The following is an 8,549-nucleotide window of genomic DNA, read 5'->3' on the forward strand; positions in this document are numbered from 1 at the left end:
TCGTGGTTCACAGTCACCTCAGGTAGGAAAGTCCATGAGACTCTTATCTCCAGTGAGCCACCAAAAAGCTGGACGTGGAACTGTGGCTCTAATGGTAGAGCACCAGCCTTGAGCACACACAAAGCTTGGAGCAGCGTCCAGGCCCTGAGTTCAAGCACAAAACAACACCAATAAACATTTAACAGTGGCAGTAGATGCCAGCCCGGCCTTGAAGAGCTGCGTTTCTCACCGCACCAAGGGCTGTCCCTCGTGGGAAGTGCTCCACGGGGCCACAAGGAACTTGACACGTGCCTGTCCCCACCCCAGAACTATGGCTTCCTGCTGACCTTCACATAAACACAGCCTTCCTCGCTGCCCACACCCCGGCCTGGCTTCTGCTGACCGGCCTCCGAGTGGCACGCTTCTCCATGTGACTCGGCTCTGGGGAGGGTCCAAAGCCCAGATCCTTACGTCACTCAGCTACCCCACCTGTCCACTCAGAGAAGAGAGAGTTTCCCTCTGCCCTGGTGCCAGCCATCATGCCAGCTGTGTCCAGGCCGACTCCTGCAGGACAAGCCGGGGGGTGGGGAGGGGCCGAGAGGAGCCTGAATGCTGAGCTGCGGACTGGAACCTCACACACACCTGAACTGTCAGAATAGTGCATCATCCTGGGCAAGGGGGGAGGGCACAAGAGGACAATTGTGGGGGTGAGGGGGTCACTGGCACAGACAGCAGAGCCCCAAACGTGTCTAGCAGTCGTAAGCCAGCGGGCTGGGGGTCCACAGCCCCCCGGCGTGCACTCAGGGGTCCCACGATGCCCACAGGGCGCCCCATCACCTGCACACGCCAGGTCCACAGCCGCCGCCACCAGGTGCCTGTGTCACCACAAGATGGGGGGCATGGAGGGCAAAGCAGCCGCCACCTGGTCCATGAGGGCAGCTCTGTCCCTGGGATGTCATAAGCAGCAGCTCCAGTTCCCAATTGGCTAAAGGGGCCGCGGCAGAGGCCGGCAAGGGCACCCGCAGACCAGGGAGCTGGGAGGCCAGCTGAGGCACCAGGCCCCGCCAGCCGCTCCAGAGGCTGCTACCCGGTGCTGACCCTGCACCAGGCTTGGGGTGAATCAGGGAAGGGGGAGATACCCCATATTCCTCCCAGAATATGAAGGCTGGCAGGTCGGGCAGGAGGGCCCCTCCTAGGGACTCGGCTTCCTGTCTCCTGGGGAAGCCCCTGGAGCCAGGGCTGGGCAGACCCCTCCAAGAGTCCTCCGTTCATCTGCACGGCCCTGGGCTGCAGGAGGGACCTGGAGCGGGGGGGGGGGGGGGGGGGGGAGGGTCTCTCTCTGCACAGCCTGGCTGGCCTGGAGGGGCCTCGGAGCAAAGCAGGATGGAAGCCATGGCCCCTTGGGTCATTTCAGGAACCCCCAGGCTGCGTCCAGCCCAGGCCCACGCACCCTGCGGCACCTCCCTGGAGCTGTGGATTTCCAGATCTCTCTCTACCCCAAGTCAGCCGGGGAAGACGACCCTGGGCCCCACCAGGAGTGGGTGCCGTGGCTCTCAGGGAGTCGCGTTATCTGTGAATGGCACTAAGACTCAGGGCCACAGCCCCAATGTCCCCCCAAGAGTGAGCTCTAACACTGTCACAATAAACTCTGCTGCACAGCTGCCAAGGGCTTCTTTTCCCCCTCTTTTTCCTGTGTTTTCAATTTGTTCTCCCAACAGCCTCTGGGACAGAGGACAGCGTGGGTCCTGGGCCCCCTAGTAGGGGGGAGGGGGAAGGGTGGCAGGCTGGCCTGTGGGCTCCACCCAGGGGTACAGCAGAACTAACGGAAGCCACACACCTCCCTGCTTGGGGCTCAGAAACTTCTAGGCAGTCAGGCCCTGAGCTTGTTGCTGAGAGTACAATCATCCTAGAGTTTGCAATGTCTTAGAAAAACAGGCATAGGTCAGACGTGACCCCAAGTGCCGTCTGATGGTAAGGGTGGCAGGTCTGGAGAAGAGAGGCAGCTAGTGGGCAGCGGGTGGACTTAGTGTATGGAGAGGTCAAGCAGTCAAGGGGAGATGAAACCAGGGTGGAGATTTCAGCAGATGGACAAGAAGGGGAAGAGAGACAGCCAAGACAGCACATGCAAAGGGCCAGTGGCAGGAAGACCAGAGCTGATGGCTGGAAGAGCTCCATGTCCCTGGAAAGCAGAGGGGAAGGGCCTACCCCCTGGGGGCACTGATGGGCACCGGGAAGCAGGGCCTTTGCTGGAGGCCTGACCCCTCATAGGGTCCCTGACCAGGCATCTGCCCTTGTGCCATGCTGTGCTGCTAGTTATTCCTACAGGGGTAGGTGCCATTAGACTTCTTTGTTTCTTCTGCAAACAGACCCTGCTTCTCCTTTGCTCTGGCTTGTGACTAAACTGGATTTTCCCAGCCACAGGCTGAGGTCATAAGCTTATACAGTGACACTAGGGTGACCAGGGCACCTAAACTCTCAGCCACCTCTTCCATGAGCCCAAGTAGAGAACCCAGATGTCACATGTCTGATTTTATTCTTTAAAACAAAAACCAGGTCCTGGGGCTTTAACTCAGAACCTGGGCACTGCCCCAAAGCTTTTTTGCTCAAGGCTGGCACTCTATCACTGGAACCACAGCTCCATGTGTGGCTTTTTTCGGGCTAATTCCTGATGGGGCTGGCTTTGAACTGTGCTCCTCAGATCTCAGCCTCCTGAGTAGCTAGGATGACAGGTGTGAGCCACCAGCCCAGCCCAGCTGTCTGTTTAAAGCTGTTCTGTTTACAGGATGGGACCAGTCTGCAAGGGTGGGGAAGGAGCCGGTGGGGCACACCTAGTCCTCCCCGGTCCCAGGCCCAGGCAGGCTGCCCCTCAATTGAGCGTCCTGCAGCTTGGGCCCCAGGCACCCAGGGGAGTCAGAAGAGGGTGGGTGGGGCCCAGTGAGGCCCTAGGGGAAAGGCTGGCTTTCCCGTGTCTCTGCCAGGGCAGGGCCGAGTGCCCAGCACAAGTGGCAGCTGAGATTTTTTGGAGTATTGTCCTGTGCTCTTAACTGTATGCTGAGGGCTTTGGACAAGTATCTCATTTAATCCCAACACTGGTCTGGTGTGTGTGTTTGTGTGTGTGTGTGTGTGTGTGTGCTGTTAACAACACCACTTTGCAGATAAGAGATCCTGTAGAGAGTGTGGGCTGAGCCAGCACCCCAAAGGCACTTGCTCTCACCCCCTTCTGCCTGGCCAACCCACCCCACCATCAAAATCTCCACTGGGGCCCATGTTTGTGGACTTGGGGTGACTGACCTCCAGCATGGACCATCCCCTGGGCTGGGACAGGTTGTAATGCCACTATTTGCCACTAGATGGAGACCACACCCCCTCACCAGCCCAGTGGGAGCTCACAGGGCCCCTCAGGATTCCTGCCCACTTTCCACAATCCTGGCACATGGTGCCCGGGTGACAGGCTCAAGAAAGCCCCCAGTTGTCTTCCGGCATGGGGTGCGGGCCGGAGGCTGCACCAGGCCCAGCCCTGCCTCCTCCATGGCTCCTGTGGACCTTGCAGGTGCTGGGCAGGGCCTTTCCCTGGGGGCTGAGTGACACCCAGTGGCCTGGGTGCGGATGCCTTCCCTGACTCCACCAGCTCAGACACAAGTCAGCTCCTCCAGCCTCTCACCAGCAACCCTTTGTCCTCTTGGGGGTGTTTGGAAAGGTGAAGGCAAACTCCAGCCAGGTCCTGCGAGGAGTTGTTAGGATCTGTCAGCTGTAATTCTTGAGGTGCTTATTCTAACAGCTCCCTCCCCTCCCCTCCCCTCCTTCCTCCATTCCCTCCCTCTCTCCCCTTTTTTCTTCCCTTCCTCCTTTCTTTTCTTCCTCTCTCTTTTTTCCCATGGTTGTGAGGATCAGGCCCGGCCTCTGGCCCACGTTCAATCAGCATTTCTACGAAGCTGGAGACAGCCCAGGGCCAGGCCTGACCGATCCAGCAGGCCTGGGTACCAAAGGCCGGGAGCAGGAGGTTCCCAGGGGCTGCATTTGAACTCAGAGCCACTCCAGCCCACTGCGGGCCTGGGGTTCGCACAGCGGGGAGGGCGGGTTACTTGGAGGGAAGGCTGGTTAAGGGTAGAGTACAAAGGACCCTTCCTTGCATCAGGGGAAGGTTCTAGATTCTAGCTGCACAGGTGTATATAAACGCACAGAGCTGTCCATTTGAGGGTTTGTTTGTTTTCTTTTTGCACCTTTCCAGGTATTAATTACATTTCAGTTTAAAAAAAAAGAAAGAAAGAAAGTTCCAGAATGGAGGGTGGGGTCCTCAGCTAGCCATCCTAGGGGATTTCCACCGACGGGCCGGTTCCCCTGCGGTCATTCACTCAGCATGGCGGCAGCTTCCTCCCGGCAGGCAGGTCCCGGCCGCAGCTGGCTGTGCTGTGCCCACCCCCCTTCCTGTCAGTGACCCCTATCTCTGCCCGCCACCGCCACCACCACAGGGGCCCACAGTCCCGAGGAGGGGCCAGGCCAGCCGCAGGAGTGGGGGGGACCTCACAGATCTCCATGAGACCCCGCATGACCACCAGGTGACTGCCACAGGACTGCAGCGTGACCGCCCTGTGGTCACCACGTGACTGCTGCGTGACCAGCACGTGACTGCCGTGTGACCACCGCATGACTGCCCTCGTGCCCACATGACTCACCCCATCTCTCCTCCCCCGCCTTCCCACCCCCATCATTTCCCTCTCTGTGACGGTTTTCTCTGCGGACACTTGGTTTCATGCGGGTCTCTGGGTGCCGTCCCTTAGCTGTGGGGTACATGCCTAGGAGTAGAAGGGAAAAGCGGGACCGGGGAGGGGCCAGGCTGGAGGAAGAGTCCACAGACCAGCCCCGCTCCACACACAACCGGCTGGTGGTGAGTGGCTCATGCCTGTCATCCCAGCCACTCAGGACGCTGAGATCAGAGGATGGAGGTTCAAAGCCAGTCTGGGCAGGAAAGTCTCCAATTAACTACTAAAACAAACAACAAAACAAAAGTAGATCTGTGGCTCGAGTGGTAGAGTGCCAACCTTGTGCAGAAATGCCAAGCAGGAGTGCAAGGTCCCGAGCTCAAGCCTCAGCCCTGGCGTGTGTATGCACTCACACACACACACACACACACACACACACACGCACGCACGCAACACACACACACACACCACCACCACCACCACACAGGGAGTGGAGTGGAGGTTGATCACAGGCTCTCTGTGCTCAACCATCTGAAGGACTCACAAGTAGTGAGTGGCCCAGGGACACTGGAAACACTACCGAGATCCAGTTCTGGGATTTCAAATTTGCAGGAAATGAGGACAAACTGTGTCCCTTAAATGAAGGACCCCCTCTCTGCTTTTGCTTTGCACCACATGAACACATACCTGGTTCAGCCTTCAGAGAAGCCAGGCCAGTATATCATCTGTGCAACCCACCCCCAAGGCCCACCCTTCTCCATGATCCAGGCCAAGGCAAGGTTGCAAGCACAGGTGTGTGATCTATTGCTAATTTTGAAGAGTCACCCAGCACAGACATTTTTGCTCAGCAATTCATAGTTTAGAAGTAAGTCTACCTGCCAAGAGCAGGTGGCTCAAGCCTGCAATTCTAGCTATTCAGGAGGCTGAAACTTAAAGGACTAAGGTTTGAGGCTAGCTCAGGCAGAAAAGCCCTCAAGACTCTATCTCCGAAATAACTGGCAAAAAGCTGGACTGGAGGCATTGCTCAAGTGGTAGAGCACCAATAGGGCAGTAGCACATTCGAACCATAGTACTGGCAAAAAGAATGTTTTTTTGGGGGGGTCTGGTTTTGGAGCCTAAACTCTGGACCTGGGCGCTGTCCCTCAGCTCTTCAGCTCAAGGCCACAGCGCCATTTCCGGCTTTTTTCTTTTTGCTTATGTGGTGCTAAGGAATCGAACCCAGGGCCTCATGCATGCAAGGCAAGCGCTCTACCACTGAACCACCTTCCCAGCCCCCAAAAGAATGTTTTTGTTGTTGTTGTTGTTGTTTTAAACAGGGCTGGGAACGTGGCTTAGCAGTAGAGTGCTTGCCCAGCATGCATGAAGGCCCTGGGTTCGATTCCTCAGTACAACATAAACAGAAAAAGCCTGAAGTGGCCCTGTGGCTCAAGTGGTAGAGCACTAGCCTTGAGCACAGAGAGGCTCAAGGAACATTGCATAGACCCTGAGTTCAACCTCCAAGACCAGCAAAAAATAACTAAATTTTTTTTTTAAATGAAAGAAAGGAGTCCCTAGTAAGAGTAAGTGGGCGGAAGGGAGTCAGCAAGGGAAAAGAGTAACCGAGGGCAAAGCTCAGCAGACAGGGAAAGGCAAGGGGCAAAACAGTAAAATGCGGTGCTTCTGGTCAACTGAAAACAGTGTTTTTCAATTAAGACACTTTTATTGAAAAAAAATATTTCCCACTTCCCTACATCCTGAAATACACTTCTTAGTTTCCAAGAACAATTGCAGTTGGTTTAGTCCTGTCACATCCTTTCTTTCTTTCCTTCTCTCCCTTCTCATCTTTTCTTTCATTCCTTCCTCCTTCCATTTCTCTTTCTGTGCTTTGGTTAGTTTGGAGATGGGGGGTGGGGGAGTCTCAGGGACTTTTCTGCTTCCGTTGATTTTAGACTGTAAAATCCTCTAGGCCTTGGCCTCCTGAGCAGCTAGGATTACAAGCGTGTGCATGGCCTCCCCGACACACAAAGTCGAGTGACCTCCTGTGGGGATTTCTGTGCCACATCCTGGTTCTGTTGCTCGTTGGTTGGCAGCTGCAGGTGTCATACCTGCTCGAGTCTTACTGGCCTCAGCTGAAAAGCTAGAAGCAGAAAATCTTCCCTCTAGGGCTGCCATTCAGAATTAGTTAACAACAGTGTTTTCATCCCAAGGGCTCCTCCCTGCATAGTGCACCAAGCAGGCAATAGAAACTTCACCATTCACCATTCCTTTCCTTCGATCTTTTCCCCAAGGACACCCCCTCAGGCCTCGGTCAGGTGACAGTGGGATGGGTGACAGGTTAGAGAAACTGGGCACTTCCATGGGAGTTGCTGAGCCAGGAAAGATTCAGGGGCAACACCCTGCATCAAAGGAGGGGGCTGCGCAGAAGGGACAGCAAAAGAAGAAGCCTTTTCCAACTACTGCTTTATTCCAGCCCACCTTTGGCTGTAAATTTCTCCTGCCTCTTGCCCAGATAAGCCAGGGCACACGTGCTTCCGGGAACCCTGGGAGATGGTTTCTGAGATAGCCAGGAGCTGCTGGGCCGGGCTCCCTGCAGAAAGGGGAGGGCCTGCAGTTGGATCCTGGCCTGGAAAAGTACTCAGATTCTTCCTTGAGCTTCCAGGTTCAGGACTGGAGCAGCTGCCTGAAGTTATTACCCCCAGTTCAGGCCTCTCCAGTCCGTCCAGTCCTGCAGAGGGAAACACAAACCACATTCCTGGTCTTAGTAGGGAGCTGTATGACTTGAATGCCGGTTTCCTGTCCCTCCCCCAAGCAGCCTGGGAAAGGCCCCAGACTCAGCGTTGTAACTTTGGGGTGAGGTTACAGGCACTGGCCTGCACAGAGGGTTCCCCTCATTCCTCACACAATGTGTTCTTATCTGGGGCTCTTATTTATCCAACAAGTATTCACTAAGTACTTGCTCAGGCCCAGGCAGGGGGGATGGAGTGACCCTGCGTAGACAGCTCTGAAGTGTGTACCTGCAGGTGCAGTCAGAATGGATCCTGATACTTCCCAGCTGTGTGACTCTGGACAAACACCACCACCATCTTAAACCTCCTCTGGAGTCATAAAACAATAACCACCTGGGGGAGTTGTTGGAAGGACTAGAGGAAAAGACTCAGGGCCAAGGGCAGTGGCTCATACCTGTAATCCCAGTTATTTAGGAGGTAGAGGTCAGGATAGTGGCTCAAGACCCCAGATTAACAAATATGAAAATCTAGGTACTGTGGTGTACATCTATCATCCCAACTTGATGGGAATTGTAAATAGGAGGATCAAAGTCCAGAGTGGGGGGGGCGGGATTGGTAGAGCCCTATTCAAAACTAAGCAGAAAGGGCCAAGGGCAGTGCTGAAGTGGTAAACTGCTTGGCTGGAAAGTGCAAGCGTTCAGAGGGGATGGCCACCAGGGCCGGTTGGCACTAAGGATGTCAGGACTAGCAATTACTGTGGTAACATCAAATGTGTCTCTTTTGTGAACCCAGGGACCTGACAGGGTTCAAATTAAGAAGCCATGGGGCCAGGTGCTGGTGCTCACCACTGTTAATCTTAGTTTCTCTGGAATCTGAGGTCTGAAGATGGAGGTTCCAGGCCAGCTCCAGTCTCCAGTCCCCTACATGGGAAGAATCTTGGGGCACCGGGGCTGAACTGAATTGCAGCCAGGCTGCGGTGAGCTGGCCTGGGGACCCCGCGCCCAGCAGGAGGCGCCTTTTGTCCTCCGCGGGGGCCGGTCCACCTCCGTCTCCGGTTCCAACTTCAAAGGGTGGGCGCACACCCAAGGAGGGGGCAGGCCGGCTCGGATTCCAAACACCCGGGCCGGGAGGGAAGGGCGCACCGCCCTCGCCGGAGTCTCAGTCC

This window comes from Dipodomys ordii, unplaced genomic scaffold, assembly GCF_000151885.1.
Source record: "Dipodomys ordii isolate 6190 unplaced genomic scaffold, Dord_2.0 Scaffold61, whole genome shotgun sequence".
NCBI classification, from domain to species: domain Eukaryota; kingdom Metazoa; phylum Chordata; class Mammalia; order Rodentia; family Heteromyidae; genus Dipodomys; species Dipodomys ordii.